The sequence below is a fragment of the Schistocerca gregaria genome, chromosome 8 (assembly GCF_023897955.1).
Source record: "Schistocerca gregaria isolate iqSchGreg1 chromosome 8, iqSchGreg1.2, whole genome shotgun sequence".
Classification (NCBI taxonomy): Eukaryota; Metazoa; Arthropoda; class Insecta; order Orthoptera; family Acrididae; genus Schistocerca; species Schistocerca gregaria.
Genome location: NC_064927.1, coordinates 298,214,304 through 298,238,514, shown reverse-complemented (window position 1 = coordinate 298,238,514; position 24,211 = coordinate 298,214,304). Strand labels below are relative to the sequence as shown.

Sequence of the window (24,211 nt, the reverse complement as noted above, 5' to 3'; positions counted from 1 at the left end):
GTATGTGCAGTTGACGGACTTTGAGCGAGGGCATATAGTGGGCATGAGGGAGGCCGGGTGGACGTACCGCCGAATTGCTCAACTCGTGGGGCGTGATGTCTCCACAGTACATCGATGTTGTCGCCAGTGGTCGGCGGAAGGTGCACGTGCCCGTCGACCTGGGACCGGACCGCAGCGACTCACGGATGCACGCCAAGACCGTAGGATCCTACGCAGTGCCGTAGGGGACCGCACCGCCACTTCCCAGCAAATTAGGGACACTGTTGCTCCTGGGGTATCGGCGAGGACCATTCGCAACCGTCTCCATGAAGCTGGGCTACGGTCCCGCACACCGTTAGTCCGTCTTCCGCTCACGCCCCAACATCGTGCAGCCCGCCTCCAGTAGTGTCGCGACAGGCGTGAATGGAGGGACGAATGGAGACGTGTCGTCTTCAGCGATGAGAGTCGCTTCTGCCTTGGTGCCAATGATGGTCGTATGCGTGTTTGGCGCCGTGCAGGTGAGCGCCACAATCAGGACTGCATACGACCGAGGCACACGGGGCCAACACCCGGCATCATGGTGTGGGGAGCGATCTCCTACACTGGCCGTACATCTCTGGTGATCGTCGAGGGGACATTGAATAGTGCACGGTACATCCAAACCGTCATCGAACCCATCGTTCTACCATTCCTAGACCGGCAAGGGAACTTGCTGTTCCAACAGAACAATGCACGTCCTCATGTATCCCGTGCCACCCAACGTGCTCTAGAAGGTGTAAGTCAACTACCCTGGCCAGCAAGATTTCCGGATCTGTCCCCCATTGAGGAAGTTTGGGACTGGATGAAGCGTCGTCTCACGCGGTCTGCACGTCCAGCACGAACGCTGGTCCAACTGAGGCGCCAGGTGGAAATGGCATGGCAAGCCGTTCCACAGGACTACATCCAGCATCTCTACGATCGTCTCCATGGGAGAATAGCAGCCTGCATTGCTGCGAAAGGTGGATATACACTGTACTAGTGCCGACATTGTGCATGCTCTGTTGCCTGTGTCTATGTGCCTGTGGTTCTGTCAGTATGATCATGTGATGTATCTGACCCCAGGAATGTGTCAATAAAGTGTCCCCTTCCTGGGACAATGAATTCACGGTGTTCTTATTTCAATTTCCAGGAGTGTAGTTTAGACAAGAAGGGAATAGAAGCTTTCGAAATGTGGTGCTGTAGAAGAATGCCGAAGATTAGATGGGTAGAGCGCATAACTATGGAGGTATTGAATAGATTTGAGGAGAAGAGGAGTTTGTGGAACAACTTGACAAGAAGAAGTGACTGGTTGGTAGGACATGTTCTGAGGCATCAGGAGATCACAAATTTAGCATTGGTGGGCAGCGTGGAGGGTAAAAATCGTAGAGGGAGTCCAAGAGATGAATACACTAAGCAGATTCAGAAGGATGTAGGCTGCAGTAAGTACTGGGAGATGAAGAAGCTTGCACAGGATAGAGCAGCATGGAGAGCTGCGTTAAACCAGTCTCAGGACTGAAGACCACAACAACAACAACATCCCTAATAATTCCGGCTCAAGCACGATAACATAAGAAGCATTATTCGTTATATGATTTCGTCTTACTTGCAGATAAGCATATCAGTCTCCGCACATTTATGTTCTGCTAGTAACTGTGACCAAAAATGTCAGTATCTAATATCTTAATGACCCGCATCCAACCAGCGTTTGAGTTGATCAGATGAGTGTCGTAGGACACATGCATGCATTTATAGGCCTGTGTTTTTGACGGCAGTCTGTTGTAGAATTATAGAACGTGTTTATGACGGCTTTGGAGAACTAAAATCTCCATTATAATAATGAACATGGATTCGTCAAACAGAGATCTTGCGAATCTCAGCTCGCTGTATTCCTTCGTGAGATCCATAACGCTGCAGACAATGGCGCTCAGGCTGATTCCGTGTTTCTTGACTTCAGGAAAGCATACCACACCGTCCCGCACTATCATTTAGTGTAAAAAACTTATCGAGAATAGGAACCCATTTGCCAATGATTCAAGGCTTCCTTGCAGATAGTACTCAACACGTCGCCGTTAACGGAACGAAATCGGCAGATGTAAAGGTAATTTCCGGTGTAAGGCTAGAGATGTAACAAGATAGATACTGTTTAGCCCATGGAGACGTTATTAAGTACTCTCCGCCAAATTAAGATTACTTTATATTTTATCACTCAAAGAAATTAAATTGTACTTCGGTTAAAAGAACTTTGTGGTTTGCGGATGTCTGTGGACCCACCCGTACAGGAGCACGCGATAATACACCGCTTTCGGGATCCAGGGAGGCGAGTCTTCCATGGATCGAACCAGCGGATGCGAATTTTCGGTGGTTTCTCACATCCAGTACCGGGCTCATACCTAGGTGTTGCTTCAGTTACACACTACGCAAACATTTGGAAAAATGTTATCAAATTTCAGTGTGAGATTTACTGTAGAAACGTGCAGATGTGGTACACAAGATTCTGTCCTAGGTGGAGCGGTGGCATCAGAAAATGCTTCCGACAACCCAGTATCTCTAACAATGCGACAAGCCATTAAGCAATCCGACCCCAAACAGAAAGGGAAAAAAGCAGGGAACAAGGTTGACAGACGTGTTTGGTGGGAGCGGAGTGTTCGTCTTACTAGGGAAGCCGGACGTCGAAGTACGAATTTGAGGCAGCAAGGAAGTAACGAAACTCAAAACTTAACTTCCAGTCGACTTCGAGAGCATTACGTGCGGATCGCAAGTTTGCAGAGCACAAGAACTAGAAGGAAATCAGGCATGTTCTTTTCGGAAGAACCATTTCTCTATGCGTTTCGATAAAGTGTTCCATAAATACGCTTTCGCGTAGTTACAAAATATGTGATACACTACGGAGCACAACGAATCCGGCTAGGGCTACCCGGTCGATAAGTGTAAAAGCCGGATTCTGTATTATATTTACCCCGACAGTTTTCGCTAATATCCGGACTAATATTTTAAGCAGGAAAAGAGTCAGCTGAGTATTTTCTACCGTTTATCAATAACTAATTACTGCCGGTTTTTTGCGAGCTCGACCTTAAACGTACCAATGAAAGTTAGTAAACGGTATTATCATTTGGCATTTACGATAGCAACTAAATGCTCAATATTTTTCCTAGCAGAAACTTATATCAAAGTAAAGTGAAATTTCTTTCTTCTCGGACAGAAAACAAAAAGAAATTCAACAACTCTCAACATTTAAATAGATTTATAAATAAACAGCAATAATCTCTAGTTACGTAATAATAATCTCTCATTTGTACACACCTTATTAAGGATGTTGTCTTTCTTGGAAATCACTTTCTGGAATCCTTGAGAGGCTAATTTTAAATTACTCAACAATAACCACATCATCTTTGTAATTCTATCCATTTGGAATTTATTGTGTTTCTTTGTCTACTGGGCGTTTATGAAAAAGAAAACACTTTCGAAGTTCGCATTATGGAATATTCTGCTAATTTTAATAATTCTGAATAAAATTCTTCATTATGATGGGATTTGAAACAAACTGTCCTTCTTTCACTAACCAAAAAAGCCAAAGTCGTCTTTTATTACTGAATATCATGAAATTTTATTTCTGATTACGGAATTAATGTCACCCAAATTCACGTGTTTTCTAGATTAGCACTGGTCAGTTTACAGTAGTGGAAATGAGTATAAAGGCACGGTTTGTACGAAAGTAATACTACGGTATGTGCAGCATACATGTACTGAATTTATCATGGAAGTGTTAGATACATGTAAGACATTTACAAGCACGACGGAATTACATAGGTTCTTTCATGAAAGGGATACCAAAATAAGGCGTTTCCCTTTTCCTGGATGGAAATTGGTATAAAGACACTCACTGCCCTCTTGAGTTATTGCGTTGTGAGTACTTCCTGCAACTAAGTTATTTCTAATTACCCTTAAAATCTTCATCGGCATCGACTGTGCTACGGTTTATAGTTTTGTCAATGAAATTTTCACCCAAGATCCTCGTATAGCTCTTTTCACCTCACATACAGCCTCAATTTGCCTAACATAGCGATAAAGACGCCTTGAATGTATTCGCCAAAGGTTTTCCGCGGGGTTCAAATGTAGGCTAACTACTACTTCAAACTACTTTCCGAGTGCAGCAGAAACCTGCACAGATGCTTTATCTTGTTGAAACAGATATGTAAAGCGCGATTTACGTTAATCACAGAAGGCTGCCCAAATCATAACGCTTCCACCAGCGAAATTTCTGCTCATTTGTACCTCCTGCTCTGTTCACAGATCAGGTCAATAATATTGAAATCCATCCAGCCCTCCCAAATTAAACTTCTTTTCACCACTAAAGATCATTTTATGCCATTCTTAAGTCCATGACATACAGTCTTCAGCAAACTCCAATCTATTTACGTTTGGGTGTTAGAGCAGGTTTCCTGTTTACAAAGTATTTGCCGTACACGTCTGGTAGTTGCTGGCAACTGCAAATCAACAACAACTTGAGAAGAATAACGATTTGTGGCCCGTGCATTGCGCAGTAGCAACAGTTTCAGTGCCTCAGACAATTTTCTAATTTGCCGATGTATTCCGTTCTGACCATACCATGCGCCCAATATAACAAAATTATCAATCACTGTACCTGAACAGTTCAACATTGTGACGTTTTCACGATTAGACAGTATCATTTCCTTGTGCGCACTGATATTTGCTTTTCCGTCAGCTGACAACTGTTTTCCGCGTGGCATTGTCACAATTGTCGTTTATGTACACATCACGCACTGGCTCTAATGGTGTCTGTTCCCTATCTGCAGCAAAGCCACATAAGCACGCCCTGGCAAGGCACAGAGACTATTGCCTTCACGCCGAGTTCCATCCTCTTCTAACTGAATCGTTGATATCTTGTTGTATACTGTACTATCGACATCAAATGCGACGCCATTTGACAGTATTCGTCGTTATACTGGGTCTCATACTACTGGATATGCACTGTGCTCAACTGTTCCCACTGATAATGCTAACTTTCCTAAAACACTGATTTGCTCTTTTCTATGTATACACCTTTATGGTACATCTACTGAGCTCCTTTTTCACGTATTGGCGCCTCCTTACGAAGTATAGAGGGAAGAGAGGGGATTACAGTCAGTCTATGACTTACTTACAAGTGGTTATGAGAAAAGGCAGAAAGACGAACTTCCCGTGAAGGCAGATTGACTGCACGGATCAGTGCCAAACACTGTTACATGGCACCTACATGAGATGCATATTTTGGTACTCGACAGAATACTTGCAGCAGAATACTCAAGGATATTGAGAGGTCTAATTAACAGCATTTAATGCGACCAGATTAACTACTACACTGAACGCTAATTCCAAACATTAGGAAAAGCAAATTGGTTGCACAACAGAAAAAAATGTTCAAATGTGTGTGAAATTTTAAGGGACTTAACTGCTAAGGTCATCAGTCCTTAAGCTTACACACTACTTAACCTAAACTATCTTAAGGACAAACACTTACACCCATGCCCGAGGGAGGACTCGAACCTCCGCCGGCACAACAGAAGTCAGTGCCTGAGTCCGTGTGGTGTGAGCTAACATAAACAGCTATCACGAGCCAGTAAAGCACGAGCTTTGAGAGGGGCTCTCAAATTGAGAGGAACAAAATTGTCAGAATTTATCCGACGCTGACAATGAGCGACAGAGAAGGGCGCGACCGAACGAGGTGGAACAGTGGTTATCACACTGGACTCGTATTCGGGAGGACGACGGTTCAAACCCGCGTTCGGCTATCCTGATTTAATTTTTGCTTGATTTCCCTAAATCGCTTCAGGCAAATTCCGTATGGTTCCTTTGAAAGGGCACTGCCTACTCCCTTCCCTAGTGCGATGGGGCCCATGACCTCGCTCTTTGGATTTTTAAAGAATTCAGGAGGCGCACTGTTTCTGCCTTTCTACAGTCGGCTCACCAATCCACCGGCACTTTAGAAGCTTCGACCAGTCTGACGAGGGACTCTGCACCCCCATCTCGCCTCTGGCCAACCACATTCATATTCAGCCACTTCTCCTACCGGGTAGGTAGGGCTGTTTCCTGCCTTTACATTCACAAAACACTTTGATAGCAACAGCGTTCCACTGAAGGTTAAACGTCACTGCTCTTCCTTTTACACTTAGAAGCAACTGCGTTTTCCGTCACTTGGTCCCATACTAAGGCCTCTCTTGGGTGTGGACTGCTGTTGCAGCACTCCAACGTGTGTGAACATACTGACGTTGCGGTTCTGCAGAGGAAACATCAAGCTTGCTGCCTCTGCTAGGAGAGGCCTTTTTGTGACATCCTCTACTGTGACACCTTAAAACAGTGTCTACGCAGCGGATGGAGTTGTAGTAAATTCTCTGAAGTGAAACTTTTCCCGTGGAACATCTGCTCAGAGCACATGAAATTCGCAGACCTCAGTCATTACTGTTCACCTCCGATAACCTAAACGCTAAAACATTTGCCTGCTCTCTGCACCGCGTCACTGACTTCCTATCTTGGAGTGCATTGGCAGGCTTCCAAAAGCTTTAAGCTTAACGATGTACAAGCCAACTCGTCGTCAATATATGACATTATACCTCATGGTTATTTCATTAGTTTGGAATGGGCCTTAGATGTGTTGTGTCTACTTCATCGCTAAAAAGCATAACAAAGACCGCACTTGTCTATATTTGGCCAGAGACGACCGTAAAATGCCGGACACGTCTGGCTAAAGGCAGACGCCTGGTAACCTTAAATCCGGTACTTTCTGTTTCCTCCATTAATACCGTCGGGTTCGGCTACAAGGGTGACAACAAATATTCAGATACCACTTGAACGAGAGTTTTGCGAGTTATATTTTGCTTGGACTGACTACACCAGTACTTCCTGAGGATTCTTCCAAAGATCTGTCTACTCTCCGTGCTCATACTCCCAGACATTTAACTGGTGTGACTGCTTCCAGGGATTGTTCCACAATCCTATAGTCCTACAGTACGGGCCTTTCCGCCGGTCTATGCGCAATACATTGCATTTGTTTGTGGTGAGGGTCAATTGTCAGTCCCTGTACCTACCTCCGATCCTCAACATTTCTAATAGCATTTCTTTTACAATTTTCTAGCGCTGAGACCCCCATGAGCAAACAGAATCAAAAGAGGAAAGCTTCACGAAACGTACGTCGTTACCCAGTGGGTAATTTTTTTATATAGCGCCAGCTGTATGGTCCTACAACGTTCCCTTGCGGTGTGCCGCGGTTACTTCCCCGTTTAAAGATTTCTCTCTGTTACGAATGTAATTTTGTGTTCTGTTTACTAGGAGCTCTTCAGTCAGAAAGCTGGCGTAATATTCGTTACGCTGGTATTTTGTTTATTAGATGACACAGCGGATCGGTATCGAAAAGGTATCAGTTCGATGAATCTTCTTAAAATCGAAAGTCATTTAGACGTTCGTTGGACTATTGAAATGAGGAACCGCAGTACGATCTACCTCAGTAATACAACTCTGGAAAAAGCAATTACGGATATCGGGGTTGTCTCTGTCATCCTCCGTTTCGATGTAATTATTGCCACTGATTTTGTGAACGTAAGGCCAAAATTCGTAAGTTTTTATGTCAGACAGACAGATATAATTTCATTTTCGAATTCGTTCAACACTTCACACATAACTTTCCTTACGTTAATAGTTTCACGTTGTTCATTTTTTGCTTGTCTATTGGTTTTAGTTACTTTTAAATGCCCATCGACGCTCTCTTTGCCTTTTTATTCAAATAGCTCTGTACTTCGTCTCTATAGCAGAACTGATGCTGCACAGACAGTGAATAGCGGATTTCAGCAGACGTCCTTCTAGCAGTTCTAGTCTGGTACCTACTGCGTAGGTCACGAGTGCCTACGGGACTGCAGTATAATCGCTATAAATGGACTTACAGCGGTGAGACCCGTTGTATCGTCAGACCCATAGCGTATATCACTAGTAAATACGCTCCTGCCTCCCAATAGTTTCATTTGTAAAAATACCGCAGATTTTTAGAGAGTAATTAAACTTGTTTGTTCTCCTTTACCCTATTCTTGACAGTATATGGTTATTCGCTGTGCACATGAAGAGTTATCAAATAGTGCTGCGAAAGCAGAGTTACTAAACACAGCCTTACTAAACTCCTTCACCAAAGAAGAGAGTAAATATTCCAGATTTAGAATCAATAACAGCTGCCAACAAGAGTAACTTAGAAGTAGCTATCTTCGGAGTAGTGAAACAACGTAAATCACTTCATAAAAGCAAGTCCTCGGTCCAGACTGTACACCAATTAGGCTCCTTTCAGAGTATGCTGATATAATAGCTCCATAAAATCATGAACAACGTTCGCTCGGCGAAAGATCCGTACCCAAAGACTGGAAAGTTGTACAGGTCACACCAATATTCAAGAAATGCAGTAGAAGTAATCGATCAAATTCTAGGCCCATATCATTAACATCGATTATCAGAAGGTTTTTGGAACGTACATTCTGCTCGAGCATTATGAATTACTTCGAAGAGAGCTACTATTGATCCAGTCAACACGGATTTAGAAAACATCGTTCTTGTGAAACACAACTAGCTCATCACTCACACGAGGTGTTGGGTGTTATTGAGAAGGGATATGAAATTGATCCCGCGTTTCTAGATTTCCAGAAGGCTTTTAACACTGAACTACACAAGCGGCTTGTAGTGAAATTTCGTTCTTATGGCATATCGTCTCAGTAATGTGACCGGATTCGAGAATTCCTATCAGACTGTTTACAATTGTAGTAACTGACGGGAAGTCATCGACTAAAACAGTTGTGATTTCTGGCGTTCCCCAAGGTAGTGTTATAGACATTCTTCTGTTCCTTGTCCATTTAGGAGACAATCTGAGCAGCAGGTTGTTGGCAGATGATGCTGTCATTTATCGTCTAGTAAAGTCATATAAGATGAAAAAAAATTAGCAAAATGATTTATAAAATGTATCCGCATGTGTAAAAATTGGCAACTTACCCAAAATAACGAAAAGTGTGGGGTCATACATACAAGTGCTAAAATGAATCCGTTACACTTTGATTACAGGATAAATCAGTCCAATCTAAGGGCATTAAATTCAACTAAATACCTAGGAATTACAAATACGAACAACTGAAACTGGAAAGAACACAGAGAAAATGTTGTGGGGAAGGCAAACGAAAAACTGTGTTTCGTTGTCAGGACCCTTAGAATATGTAAGAGAGCTACTAAAGAGACTACTACACCACCCTTGTCTGTCCTGTTTTAGAGTACTGCAGCGCATTATGGGAGTCTTACCAGATAGGATTAACGGAGTGCATCGAGAAAGTTCAAAGAGTGGCAGCACGTTTCGTATTATCACGAAATAGGGGAGTGAGTGTTACTGAGATGAAACAGGATTTGGGGTGGAGGTCACTGAACTTTCTCCTCCGAATGTGAAAGTATTTTATTGACGCCGACGTACATAGGGAGAAATGATCATCATAATAAAATAAGGGAAATCAGAGCTCGCACGGAAAGATATAGTTGTTGGTTTTTTCCTTACGCTGTTCGAGAGAGGAATAACAGAGAATTATTGTAAAGGTGGTTCGATGAACCCTGTGTGAGGCACTTAAGTATAATTTGCAGAGTAAATGTAAATGTAGATGTAGATAATATTAATGATAATAACGGAGTGGTCCATGGTAGTTATAATGTGTTCAGAGACGTCTTGTATTTAAGAGAGATCAATATAGAGTTCATTAAAAAGTGCTCACTTTTAGGCGGTTTTAGAAGGTCTGGGAATGAAGTAAGCTCCAGGTTTGTTAGAAAGCGGTGTCCGCCTTCGGATGAAGTGATTAAGAGGGCCTCTGAAAGTTTCAGACTAAAAGCCCAAAGAGAAAATCGAACGCTAGTCTTCTAAAATGCAAGAGCAACATTTTAGCACTGTCGCCTCAAATACCTTTCAGTGAATTTATGCTACAAAAACGTAACCATTTTCTTCTTCTATTTAGGAATTTAGTTATTTATTATTCTAGCATTGGAGGGTGAGTGACAGAAGAATAAAATGTGGGTCACAGTATTTAATGTAGGGAGAATGGTTCAGGGAAATGGTGTGTTTTCCTATGAAATGGTAGCTTTCCGAGGTACACAAGTGCCGACATTTATGTTGTTTGCAAAAGAAGCACCGACTGAGTAATGTAATCTGCATTCAGGACACATTGTTAGTCGACAGCTTCTTCAGATTACATTCAATTTTATGAAACGGTATATTTTTTGACAAAAATACAAACATCGACAGTAACTAGCAAATGCAGATCAAACAAATATGTAATGCTCCAGCTTCTGTTGAACCTCACCTTTATCTTCAGATTATGGGCCTAAAACTGCCATGTGTACAAGTGGTTCCTTGTTCTTCCCAGGCGTCTATACCCTTTCCGTTGATAGTTTTAATATTCAGAGTTGTTCATCCACGTACTGCCGCCATTGAAACTTTTCTGATGTTTTGAATATGTATTCATATTTTCTGTAACTTAAGGTATCTAAGACAGTTCTGACTGTAATACTGCTGGACAACCAGTCTTATGATTCTCATCCTGGTTTGTGTTTTGGTTGTTAAACACCTGTTAATTATTCTTCAAGTATCTTTTAAGTTATGAATATATCACCAACCCCATTTCAGTGTTAGTATTATACGTAATTCAGACAATAATTAATACGTTTATCAATAGCAACTATTTTTTAATTTCGGGTCTTTTCAGTTGAATATAAATTTGTTTTCTAGCATATTTTTGAGTTATGTTGCTTGATAATTTGGCTGAAAAGTTGTACGTATTATTTAGCTTCTGTACGCATTGGTAACATAAAAGAAGACATAGCACAGCGATTATGTCAATGTGTATCATATATTCGGGTTTCCATTTCCATACTAATAAGAAAGATCTACAAGTTAATTAAGTAATTTTTACGTGTTCATAGGCATTTTTAACGAGATACTTTTAAAGTCAGTGTTACCTTCCGTTGACCACTACCATGGTCTGTAACAATAACCCAAGCAGCTTCTTGTCGATTCTACAGAGATTACTAGTGGCTCAGAATGGTTACTTGCAAAGTTTCTTTGCCCATTGTTATATGCTACAGTGCTCTCTTGTTCCTGATCAAGTGCCTTAACATGAAGTCAGGCCCCTGTGAATGAATCATCATGTTTTCATGTCGTACTTCTTGCTTCCCGCACTTTTACCCGTGGCTGAACAGCAATGCAAAAAATGTTTATTCCGAAACTCTCTATCCACGCGTATGCGCCATCGCCAAAGTTATCTCTTGTAAGCCCTGCGGCGCGGGCCAGTTGCGGACCAGCGAACCTCTCGACATCGGAAAAAAGAAACCACTAAATCACCAAATTTTGAGACGACTGTAAAGCTGGCATAACTCACGTCACTCGAAACTCACCTATTTACTTCACGAGCAACATTCTTAAGTGGCCGAGACGCGAAGTACAGAATGTGTCACAAATTAGAGTTAATAATTTCACGACTATTTGCGACATTCTTAGGACGGATAAGGCTATAACTGTCTCTATGCGTATGGAGGGTTATAAATCAACAGCGATACGTATCTGTGAACGACGATCCGATACTTGTTGTGCACTGCATATATATATAAAGCTATGAGTATCTGCTAGTACCCAGGTATATATGTATTCCAGTGTTGTATCAGTCAGTCGCCTCCTTTCCTCTCCATCTGTCCAGCTCGTCTTCCTCCCTATCCTTCACCCACTGTGGCCATCTCCTCCCCCCTTCCCTGTGTCGATCTCCTCCTGCCCCACTGTCTATCCACCTCCTCTTCTCCCGCTTTCTCACTGTCAAACACCCCCACCCACTCTCCCTGTCCATCTTCTGCTACCCCTCTATCTGTCCATCTCTTTCCACCCAACCGCAATATGGTGATTCCCGCCCCCACAGTATTTGTTCCCAGATCGTAAATAATATATCTACCAAATTTGATCCCAATCGTTCCCTGGGATTAGGACAGGATATTTACCCATAGCTTTTCCCGTGTAGATTCGTCAAATCTACTTCACATATTTATAACATATTCACCCATATTTGAACACATATTTCACCTGAACGTATACCGTTTTTCGTCCAGTTCTTGCGGCTCAGGCTCAATTCTTATAACGTAATATCTTCAGAACTATGCGTCGTAGAACATTACAACTTTTCGGGTACGCTATTTGATCAAAAGTATCCGGATACCGAGCTGAAAATGACTTACAAGTTCGTGGCGCCCTCCGTCAGTATGGTGTTGGTACTTTCAATCAGGTGCTGGAAGGTTTCTTGCGGAACGGCAGCCCACTCTTCACGGGGTTCTGCGCTGAGGAGAGGTATCGATGTCGGTCGGTGAGGCCTGGCACGGAGTCGGCGTTCCGAAACATCCCAAATGTGTTGTATAGGATTCAGGTCAGGACTCTGTGCAAGCCAGACCACTACAGGGACGTATTGTCATGACAGGTCAGTCCATTACAGGGATGTTATTGTCGTGTAACCACTCCACCGTAGGCCGTGCATGAAGAGCAGGTTCCCGAACGTGTTGAAAGATGCAACCGCTATCCCCGAATTTCTCTTCAACATTTGGAAACAAGAACGTTCTCAAAACATCGATGAAGGTGTTACCTGTGATAGTGCCACGCAAAACAACGAGGGGTGCAAGCACCCTCCATGAAAAACGCGACCACACGATAACACCACCCCTTCCGAATTTTACTGTTTGCGCTACACAGGGTGGCAGATGACGTCCTCCGGGTATTCGCCATACCCGTAACCCGCAATAGGATCGCCACATTTTGTACCTTGATTCGTCACTCCACACAACGTTTTTACACTCTTCAATCGTCCAATGTTTACGCTCCTTACACCAAGTGTGGCGTAATGTGTGGCTTATGAGCAACCGCTCGACCATGAAATGCAAGTTTTCTCACCTCCCGCCTAACTGTCATAGTACTTGCAGTGTATCCTGATGCAGTTTGGAATTCCTATGTCATGGTCTGGATAGATATCTGCCTATTACATATTAGGACACTCTTCAACTGTCGGCCGTCTCTGTCAGTCAACAGGCGAGTCAGCCTGTACGCATTTGTGCTGTACGTGTTCCTTCGCATTACCACTTCACTATCACATCGGAAACAGTGGAACTGGGATGTTTAGGAGTGTGGAAATCCCACGTACAGAGGTATGACACAAATTATACCCAATTACCTGACCACGTTCGAAGTCCGTGAGTTCCGCGTAGCGTCCCATTCGGCTCTCTCACGATACCTAATGACTACTCAGGTCCCTGATATGGATTACCTGGCAGTAGGTGGCAGCACAATGCACCTAATATGAAAAACGTATGTTTTTGGGTGTGTCCGGATACTTTTGATCACATACTGTAGATCCACTGGCATATGTTGGTGCTGTCTGCGAAATGTGTTAGTAATAAAGAAGTAACAAATAGAAACGACATACCCGATGCAGCAGTTGTACTGCATGAACAGCGGAAACGTTGTCAGTGTTAATTATTTTTCGTTTATCATTTTGTAGAAGTTGTCAGAGAGAAAAAGTATCGTAAAGGTTGAATACTATGTTTAAAGTTTGTTGCAAGTCAGGAAGTTCTCTCATGCCCATATACCAGATGAATAAAGTACGGCTTGCACATCATGAGATACACTGTTTGGCCCCCCACCCACAACCCTTTGATGTACATATAGCTTCTGTGTTACATCGGGATATATGCTACCTCTATTCCCAATCTGATCGAAAACCGTTCAGCTGTTTCAACGTGAAGGTGTAACAAACATACTGACACACACACACAAGCTTTCGCATTTACAAAATGAGTCGCGTAAGACGTAACACCCTCTTTACTCCGGATGCGATTGCACGTATCGGCATGCGGTTTTCGGCGAATCATAGCGGACTATGGGGCACATACTTTGGTACATGCACAATAATCACAACGTTTATATTGACCGATATAATGAGGCAAGTACATGTTTTTTAAATGGGACGCTATACTTTTTTTACCATCATCCGAACGCTCTGGAAAAGACGCGTGTAGTGATATAACACATGTTGCTATTGTGATTCAGACTTGGCTTAAAAAACGCTGGGAAATATTGTACGATGGAAGGTCGAGGCGGTCGGAAGCGGCTGCAGACCGTAAAGACGCCTCGCGCGACTCGCAGGACGAGTTGCCGTGCTGTATGCAGCATGCACTGCCTACGCTACGTAGGTAAATCCTCATCCGCCCTCTTTTAAGCAAAGTCTGAAACACAATAGTAACATGCTTTATATCACTATACGCGTCTTCCCGAGAGCATTTAAAAAAAACATGTTCTTGCCTCATTATCTCGGTCAATATAAACATTGTGATTATTGTGCATGTGCCAAAGTATATGCCCCATAGCCCGCTATGATTCGCCGAAAACCGCATGCCGATACGTGCAATCGCCTCCGGAATAAAGGGGTGTTACATCTTACTGGACTCACTATATATATATATATATATATATATATATATATATATATATATATATATATATATATATATATATATATAACATCAAATGACGGGGACTACTGTGTTTCCAGCCTGACAGACATCATTTTCTCATTTGCCTTCAAGAAAGGAGATATGAACGATCCGGCATTATCACATTTAAGATTGGAAGGAAGTGTGATAGTATGGGTTAGCTGTCAGGCGGCACAAATCTACAATGAAGGCAGTGAAAAAGTCTTTTCTGTATAACACATATGCCCTATAGTAGGTGGTAGATAAGAAGAAAAATAGCTGAAAGCTGCAACTATAAGTTGCAGATAATAAAAAACCTCTTATTGTATTGACGCTTTTATAATAAATTAATAAATGTTTGTTTCCGAGTAGCTCCCACAATTACAATATGTTGTTCCAGAATTTAAATATAGATTTTTGCTTCAAAATTAGCAAAATTGTACGTTTATTTTTTTATAGATGCTCCTAAAAGTGCTCCTTACTGATTTTAATTGTTTTCGGTTTTGCTAGTATCATTATTCATGAAATGAAAATGAGTAGGGCAAAATGTTTAGAAGTAAATAGTATGTCTGTCGTCACATACGTATTTATTTTCGAAAATGCATTTTTGCAGTTAGTTACCACAAAACGTCCACTGGCAGTATCTTGCACCGCAGGTTCGGCTCAAAGATGTACAGATACTAAATACGGCTCCTGAAAGTGCATTCTGATAGGCAATGGATCTCGTGTGAGCATGTAGCTACAGAATTTATTGTTCCATCAGCCCAGATGAGATACTAAACTGTCTGTTAGAACTTCGCCAGACCGAGTTCGTCGTGCATTGTTAGGGTAAATGATGTAGAGCTCTGTTTCAGATCCCTTCGCGTCGTGGCTGGAGATTCCTGTTGACGGGAACGATGCCAGTCGATGAATAGTAATGCAGAACAGTCGCTGCTCAGGTTGATATTCGCAGCCCGTCACCAGGACCAATCGGGCGCCTTACGATGTCTTGTCGTAATGAGTTTTTGATGAATTGCCTCCGAGCCTTTCCTCAGAAGTCCGTGTTACACGTCCTCCCTTTCCCGCCCCTCCCAGTCCACTCTCTCCCCAACCTTTCCAGATAATTCCGGAGTGAAATGAGATCTGGAAAACCGCCATCTCTATCTCTCTTTCTCTGGCCAACTTTGCTTCTTATTTCCGTGACGTCCTCAAGCGGCAGAAAGTCACAGGGACGTGCGGGACAAGGAAAAGTTCTAATTAAAGTATGTTTTCCAGATACAGACTGAAAACGATGTTGATCTCCGAAACGATTTGATCGAAGCACTCACGAGAGTCTTTCATTTAACTTTAAATAAGAACAGTGTTTAATTTTATGAACCAGATGTTAAAGCCATTCCGTGCCTATCTGGGACTCGAACCCGGAATTGGCTTACAGCTCATACTGGAACATCCATCGTAAAGGCAAAAGTTTTTCGCGTAATAATTTTTCTTGTGACCATCGTAAATCGCGTATACGATAAACGTAGACAACTCAGTGCAGAATGAGCACCTAATAAATTCATGGAATTGCTGTTGCCTCCAGTACGACCTCCCATATCGTCACGACGTGGGACCGCCATATACTGACTATTCATCCCAACAAAAAGTCAGAGGCAGCTTATGTTGAGTTAATGTACGAGATATGCAGTAGTCAGATCGATAGGAAGGTACTGGGGAATTTAGTCCACGCCGTTACTACTTTTTTTCCTTCTGCAACATTTCTTTTTTGTTTAGGTCCATTTGTAAGCAACATTTCAACTTATTCAAAGATATTTTTTGAGGTTTAAAAGTAAATTACTATCGTTTGATAGACTAATACTTACTATTAAGTATCGGCTGGCATTGTTTTAAACCAAACAACTTATTGTTTAAACCAAACAAATTATTCTACAATGCAAGTATTATATGTACCTTGCTTCTTTTCCCTACATTTCTCAGTCCTAGAATTGGTACTCTCTTGACTGGAAGGACAAGCGATGAATTATAAGTATATACAGAAGCCAGAGTACTGAACTGCTTATTAAGGGTAGCAAGAAAGACGCAAAAATCAGAAGGGCATTAAGACGGGCGTGTCCTTAAACAGTTTGCTTATTTAATATGTTCGTAGAGGAGGCAAAACAAGAGTGAAACTAAAAAGATCACTGAAATAAAAATGAGTAATATTCGTTTTCACTACATCATATTTGCCGATGATACCGCAATAGCGGCAGTCTCAGAAAAGGAACTATACAAAATGCTTAAGTTCTTAAGAGACAGGAAAGCTAAAAATAAATATTAAGAAGATAAAAGTCATGATCATAGTCAAGAAAGGATGTGAGAGCAAAAAAATAAAAATAGAAAAGAGGATAGTGATAAATTCGACCACGAAACCGAATTTCACTATCTCAATAGCACTGGAGGAAAACAATGGATGTCTCAATAAAATCACGAGAAGAATAGTACTGGCCAACATTGCCTTCCACAATATGAAGAATCTGCATTGAACAAGCAAATGTGATTCCACACTAAGAAAAGAGTTCAAAAGAACATTGTGTGGAGTGTTCTGATATACGGAATTGAAACCAGGACGTTAGCAAAGCAGGAGGAAGCTCGACTTGAGGGAGAATTACAAGAGCTAGCAGGACTGCCAGAAAGAAACGAAGAGAATCTTAAAGGTGGATCAGACGTGGTCATCGGATGCTTTTATAGACGTTCTTTATCAGCAGCAGTTATGGTGGAACGTCTGAGGAGGAAATCTGGAGCATATTTCGCGTAAGTCTTCTGGTTATAGTTTCAGGTAGCGATTTCAACCTACCAGTTGTCCACCGGGAGTCTCAAGTGGACGGGTAGCAGAGACAGAGAATCGTGTTAAACTGTTGTAAGTGCCTTATCGGAAAATTAACTTGAGCATTTAATCAGTGGTCCGACTCCAGAAGATCGGATTTTAGACCTGCTGATGACGAACAGACCCTAACTCTCCGGCTCAACGTAGGGCAGGGGAAGAGTGATCATACGGCCGTTGCAGTATCATAGAATTACGGCTGTAAGAACGAATAAAAAGGGGGATAGGAAGAGCCTTCCATTTAGCAAGAGCGACAAGTGGCAGAATTCGGATTACTTGACAGGTCACCGCGAACATTTCATCTCCAGCACTTACAATGTTGATTCTACTATCTACTTTAGACAGGTATGCGCCTAGCAAAAGTGTCAGGAATGGATAAGATCCGCCATGGTTCGACAACCGTGTAAGAAATCTACCATGAAAGCAAGGAGAGTTTCACTGCAGATTCAAACGTAGCCAAAGTCCCACGGACAAACAAAAACTAAACGAAGCCGAAATTAGCGAGAGAAAGGCTATGCGTAAATCCTGCAACGAATTCGAAAATAAAATTTTGTCTACCGACTTATCGGAAAATCATGAGAAGTTTTGGCCTAATGTTAAATCACTAAATGGATCGAACCCATCTGTCCAGACCCACTGTAATCACAGTGAAACTAAAAGGGAAGAGAACACAGAGTCGGGGAAAATACCAAATCTCTTCATTCAAAATGGTTGCACACGGAAGACTGTATAACAGTTCCGTTGTTAAACTGTCGCACAAACGACAAACTGACAGATATCGAAATAAGTGACGAAGGGATAGATAAACAACTCAGATTGCTCAACAGAGGAAATACCACAGGACCTAACACGATACCAAGCTGTTTCTACACAGAATATTGAAAAGAACTTTCCCCTCTTCTTACAATAGTGTACCCTACATCTCTTGAGGAGCGAAATGTTGCTAGTAACTGGAAAAGAGCACAGTTAATTCCCGTTTTGAAGAAGGGTTGAAGAAGAGGCGCACGAAACTATACGTGGATCTCTGACATCAGTCTGTTGTAAAATTTTGGGATATGTTTTATGATTCTGTAATAATAAATTACTGGAGACTGAAAATCTCCTCTACAGGAACCAACATGGGTCCGAAAATAGCGGTAGTGGGAAATCCAACTAGTTCCGATCGTTCATGAAACCCAAAACGCAGTAGATGCATGTGGGTAGATAGGTGCCATGTTGGCTGACATTCGGAAGGCGTTCAATGAAGTTCCGCATTGCCACCTCATGCACAAAATACGAGCGTACCGGCTATCAGATCAACTGTGCGATTGGAATGAAGAGTTCCTAGCAAACAGTCGTTCTGAACAGAGAAAAGTCTTCAGACATAGAACTAACATTGGATGTGCCCGAAGAACACTGTAATAGGATGATTACTTTCCACAGTAAATATAAATAATTTAGTAGCTCATGTCGGAAGTTCCATGAGGCTTTCGCCGATGATACTGTTGTATACAGAGAAAATACAAAGCTAGAAAATTGTAGAGAAATGAAAGATTTGCAGAAGATGTTCGTTTGGTTGCGGGAGTGGCAATTCATTCTCAACATTAACATTGCAAACACATAGACAGAAATGACATTTATTGTATGACTACACAGTTTCAGAATAATCACTGGAAGCTGTTACTTCCAAAACATCCGAGGGTCGTTCAGTACGTAGTGCTATACATTTCTTTTTTTCTGAAAGCATGTTGGTTTTGCTCAGGATTCCAATACACGATATTATTTTCCACTCTTCTGGCTGCTAAACTCTATCTTTCATGACAATCCCCCGTTCAATGTGACGGCCTTCCGCTACCTTGCTCGGAGGGCGTGTATGCTTGTATGGTACCACTCTACTCGTCGACGTTGGGGCCAACGTCTTGGTGTATTAGCAATCTCCGCGCCATCCACGCACTGCTTCCTAAGGACTGCTTCCTTCGTTGGGCTTAAGAGATGGAAGTAGGAAGTTGTGACATCCAGTCTGTAGGACTGAGAGAAACAACTGAAGTTTCGTAAACTCCCCTCGGGTTCGCAGACTTGTGAGACTTCTTGGGTTATCATGGACAAAGAACACGCTGAATTAGTTTCCCCAATTTCCTGAGGATAGCATAGTACAATTCAGAGTTGATCGTTGCATCGTGAAGGAGGACATGAAACGGGTCAACCGCTTCAGAAGAAGAACGTCGCCATGACGTTGCCGACTGCAGGCGCGGCTTTGAATTTCTTCGGAGAAGAGGTGGTGTGACGCCATTCCATGGACTGCGCTTTGTTTCCAATTCGAAGCGATGAACCCATGATTTATAGCCTGTGACGATGTTCGACAAAATATTGTCATGATCAGACTCGTAAGGTGCAGGCAGTTCCGCATATATGATCCTTCGTTGCGAGCACATGCCATTGAGTACCTCAACTGGTGGACAAACATGTCGGCCCTACCAAGGGAAACGTCCAGTTGTGCAGCGGGGTGTCTGATGGTGATCCGTCGATCACGTCGATTAAGTGTGTCCGCAAGTACCAACAATGCACGAGTCGCAGCTGTTTGTGGTCCGCCGCCAAATGACAGATCAGACAAGTTTGCGCAAACTTAAAGCGAAGAAGAGCGTCGTGCTTTTGTTCACTGCCAGGTCTTCGTAGACATTATACAAGCGCTTATGAATATCTGCAACGCTCTGGTTTTCGGCCTAAAGATACTGAATGAGAACTCTCTGCTTGAAGAATACCTTCGTTCCAGATTCCGTTTCGAAGGCTACGTATAGCGCCATTACCTAATGGAACTTCATGAAACTATTAGGACTGAATCGGGATTATTCCATGATGTCCCAAGACAAACTCCACATTTGTTCAACCGATATTGGCGGAGAGTAAAAAAATATTTTCCATTACTTATTGAACGCCTCTAGTTTATATCAGTATGGGTACGGAGCGACTTTACGTGGAACAACCTCATACCAATAATAATGGGTGCGGCAGTTGCCGAACTGGAATTTGTTGAAAAAAAATGTTCAGTGAAAGTAGTCAGACAAGAAAGAAAGTGACTTACAAAACGCTACTTAAAATTACTTGAATATTAATCGTCAGTGTAGGATCCGTACCGGGTAGGACTGATAGAGGAATAAGAGCAGATCGAATGAGAAGCGACACGTTTCGTTACATGCGCACTTAGTAAGCGCGAAAGTGTGACGGAGATGATGCGCCAAATCCAGTGACCGGCGCTGCAAGAGAGCTATCCTACGTTGCGGTATGGTCTACTCTCAGCCCGACCGGTTAGTCGTTCGGTCTAGCGCACTGCTTTCCGGCCAGGAAGGAGTGCCGGTCCACGGCACGAATCCGCCCGGCCGATTAGAGTGGAGGTCTGGTGTGCCGGCCAGTCTGTGGATGGTTTTTAAGGTAGTTTTCCACCTGCCTCGGCGAATGCGGGCTGGTTTCCCATCTTCTACCTCAGTTATACTATGTCGGCGATTGCTGCGCAAACACTTCCTTCACGTACACGTACACCATAATTACTCTATGACGCAAACAATGGGGTCACACTCGTCTGGTGTTAGGCGGTGGGGGGGGGGGGGGGAGGGGGGGGGGTCCACTGGGGGGCCGAATCGCACAATAATCATCGGTCCGACGTGGGGCGGCGGTGGGTGAGTGGACTGCTGTAGCCTGCTGTGTGGTTGTGAACCACTGAGGCGTACGGCGGGGGACGAAACCTCTCCGGTTTTCCGGAAATCGTTCATCCTGCGAACTATTCGCAACTGGAACCGCACGCGAGCTATGTGCCGGACATCCATCATGTCATGAAGTGAAACATCTTGTAGCAACATTCCATAGGAAATCAGCATACATTGCACCATTTAGATTGCCATCGATAAAATTGGGGCCAATTATCCTTCCTCCCATAATGCCGCACCATACATTAACCCGCCAAGGTCGCTGATGTTCCACTTGTCGCAGCCATCGTGGATTTTCCGTTACCCAATATTGCATATTATGCCGGTTTACTTTACTGCTGTTGGTGAATGACGCTTCGTCGCTAAATAGAACTCGTGCAAAAAAACTTTCATCGTCCCGTAATTTCCCTTGTGCGCAGTGACAGAACTGTACACGACTTTCAAAGTCGTCGCCATGGAATTCCTGGTGCTTAGAAATATGGTACGGGTGCAGTCGATGTAGATGTAGACTTCTCAACACCGACGTTTTTAGATTCCCGATGCTCGCGCAATTTGTCTGCTACTGATGAGCGTATTAGCCGCGACTACTTGGGCATCATAATTTTTTCCAGGTCGTGGTTGACGTTTCACATGTGGCTGAACACTTCCTGTTTCCTTAAGTAACGTAACTATCTGGCGAACGGTCCGAACACTTGGATGATGTCGTCCAGGATACCGAGCAGCATACATAGCACACGCCCGTTGGGCATTTTGGTAAAAAATAGCCATACATCAACACGATATCGACTTTTTCCGCAATTGGTAAATTGTCCATTTTAACACGGGTAATGTACCACGAAGCAAATACCGTCCGCGCTGGCGGAATGTTACGTGATACCACGTACTTATATGTTTGTCACTATTACAGCGCCATTTATCACAAAGCGAAAAAAGCGGTCCAACCAGAACATTCATATTTCTTTATGTACTACACGAATATGTAATAAAAATGGGGGTTCCTATTTAAATAAACAGCGCCATCTAGCGGGCAAACCATAGCGTCTTCTGGTTTCCCCCTTCAAGATAGACGACTTTGGTTCTTTGCAGTTTTTTCGTTTGATGCTTATTTCGTGAGACATTTGGCCCGGTCACTATCAATGGACCACCCTGTGATACACAACGCCTCTCTTGCAATGTCTGCCACTATAGTTTTTTTTTTTTTTTTTTTTTTTTTTGAGCGTTTCCATAATACTCTCGCGCCGACTAAACGATCCAGTGCCGAAACGCACTGCCCTTCATTGGATCTTATCTATCTCTTCCATCACTCCTATCCTGTAATGGTCCCAGTTATTGAACAATACTCAAGAATCGGTTAAACAAGCGCCTTGGAAGCCAGTTCCTTCGTGGATGAGTTACATTTCCTTAAGGTTGTTCATACGAATCTCATTCTGGCGTCTGCTTTTCCTGCGACATGTTTCATGTAATCATTTTCCTGCCAACAATTTAAATGAGTTCCTGATTCTTTGGACTAGGTCAGTTATATACAGTGTTAACAATAACGGTCGTATAACACTTCCTCAGTGTACTTCGGAAATTGTCGTCATATCTACAGATTTTGTTCCGTGAAGGCAACTTGTTGATCTCTGTCGACAAAGAACTATTGAATTAAGTTGAAAATCTGGTCTGTTACCTCATTTTCTCGTAATTGTTTCACAAACAGGCAATGTGGGACGGTGTCAAATCCCTTCCTGAAACCAAGCAACTCTTGATCAGCTCGAGCGCCGTTGTCTACAGCCCTACGGACCTCATGGAGGAAAAAGGAAAGCTAAGTTTCGCAACCCATGTTGATTTTTTTAGAGGACATTTTAGTTCTCCGAAAATGTTATAATTCTTGAGTGGAAAACATACTCCATAATACTACGACATTGAACTACAGTTATGTGTATCTGTCCTACCGTCCCTCTTGAAAACGGGAATGACCTGTAGCTTTTTCGAGTTGGTAAGTATTCTTCCAGCATGTGTGTGGTGTCTGTCCAACAGAAAAGACCCCACACATATATACGTAGTACATCTACAGGCGTAACTGTCTCGATAACATCAATGCCCATGCACAACTTAGTCCGAGTATTTTGTGACAATACAAGACTATCTGCGAGCAGGTGGGTGTATGGGCAGTGGACGCTACTAGCGTATGACAAGTTGACTATTTGGGTCGGACGGGAAGCGTGTCCGGAGGGCCGAGACAGTTAAGGCTGTCCCTCGCACTATGTACGAAGTTCACCATCGAATGACTTTTCGATGCCCGACTTCCGTTCGAAATTTGATATTTGATGTATCAACTAAGAATGACATATGTTTTCTGTTTTGTTGGACATGACCGACAGAACATACACACAGACACACACACACACACACACACACACACACACAAAACGCGAATGCGCGCCGGCCGGTGGAGCCGAGCGGTTTTAGGCGCTTCAATCTGGAACCGTGAGACCGCTACGGTGCCGGTTCGAATCCTGCCTCGGGCATCGATGTGTGTGATGTCCTTAGGTTAGTTAGGTTTCAGTAGTTCTATGTTCTAGGGGACTGATGACCTCAGACTTTAAGTCCCATAGTTCTCAGAGCCATCTGAACCATTTAAAAAAAACACGCGCACACACACAGAGATCTGACTCCATGAATCCTGCAGGGCTATCCATAAATCCGTAAGAGTTCGAGGGGGGTGGAGATCCCTTCTGAACAGCACTTTGCAAGGCATCTCAGATATGCTCAATTATGTTCATAGCTGGGGAGTCTGGTGACGCGTGGAACTGTTTAAATTCAGAAGAGTGTACGTGGAGTCACTCTGTGGCAATTATGGATTTGGGGGTGTCGCATTGTCCTACTGGAATTGCCTAAGTTCGTCGGAATGCCCAATCGACATGAATAGATGCAGATGACCGGAAAGAATGCTTACGTACGTGTCACCTACCTGAGCCGTATCTAGACATATTAGAGGCCCCATATCACTCCAGTTGCAAACGCTCAACACTATTACAGAGCCTCCACCATCTTGAACAGTCCCCTACTGACATACCGAGTCCATGTGTTCATGAGGTTGTCTCAATACCTGCACACGTCCATCCGCTCGATACAATTTGAAACGAGACTCGTCCGATCAGGTAACAAG

General features: G+C 43.1%; 1 protein-coding gene across 1 annotated transcript in view; it reads right to left on the bottom strand.

The window, feature by feature from the left end:
* The window catches only part of LOC126285155 (cyclic nucleotide-gated cation channel alpha-3-like), an 884,508-nt gene that overhangs the window by 527,868 nt on the left and 332,429 nt on the right, over positions 1–24,211 (bottom strand). The gene's annotated exons all lie outside the window — the stretch shown is intronic.